Source organism: Sinocyclocheilus grahami, unplaced genomic scaffold (genome assembly GCF_001515645.1).
Source record: "Sinocyclocheilus grahami isolate Dianchi unplaced genomic scaffold, SAMN03320097.WGS_v1.1 scaffold4618.1, whole genome shotgun sequence".
NCBI classification, from domain to species: domain Eukaryota; kingdom Metazoa; phylum Chordata; class Actinopteri; order Cypriniformes; family Cyprinidae; genus Sinocyclocheilus; species Sinocyclocheilus grahami.
Genome location: NW_015509525.1, coordinates 5,208 through 5,955, shown reverse-complemented (window position 1 = coordinate 5,955; position 748 = coordinate 5,208). Strand labels below are relative to the sequence as shown.

At 40.6% G+C, this 748-nt stretch overlaps 1 protein-coding gene across 1 annotated transcript in view; it reads right to left on the bottom strand.

Moving 5' to 3' along the window:
• The window catches only part of LOC107576912 (cytohesin-2), a gene marked incomplete at both ends in the record, with an annotated part of 7,572 nt that overhangs the window by 1,620 nt on the left and 5,204 nt on the right, over window positions 1–748 (bottom strand). The window lies entirely within an intron of this gene.

The window sequence follows — 748 nt, the reverse complement described above, 5'->3', positions numbered from 1 at the left end:
GAAAAATGCAATGATAGTTTTAAATATGAAACCAAACCAGTAGGTAGCGGCAAATGACTTTTAATGAGCGAGTCATTTAGTCAACAGATTCGTTCAAACAGCTGATTCATTCAGAAACGAGGCAATTGACTTGCCACTGAATCATTGACTCACTCGATTCGTTCAAATATGTGGATTCGTTCAGTAACGAAACACCGCTGTGTTGCTCAGAGACACAAAACATTCACTTAATTTTAACTACTAATCACACTGCAATCATCTTGAAACATTTTCGTCGTGCAACGTTGCGTACCTAAATCATATATTACAAATTTATTTTTACTACCGCAGTTTGCATAACTAATACGTTTCTGTGAGTGCTGTTGCGCTCATTTGTTTTGATTTCTGCACGAGTCTGGCACTATCTGGCATAACATAAATACATTATCAGTCGGCGTAAGTGTGAGTATGAGATGTATGAGATGTTCTAGTGAGGGAGAGCAGGCTGTACGTACCTCCTGAAGGGTGGACAGCACCAGCATCAGCAGAGAAATCACAGGTCAAGCAGAGCAGGAGCCAGAAGAGATGGGAAAAAGGGAACGCGTGACGGATCACAGGAAACAGAAACACAGAAAAACGGGGAGAGGGAAGAAGATTCAAAAGCTTTTAGTGCTTGAGAGATCACAGAGCTCGCCATGCAGAAAGAATGTAAATCTCTGAAAGTGCCAAACACATTAGAAGTGATGTTTTGCTAGGGCTTTTTTTTTTT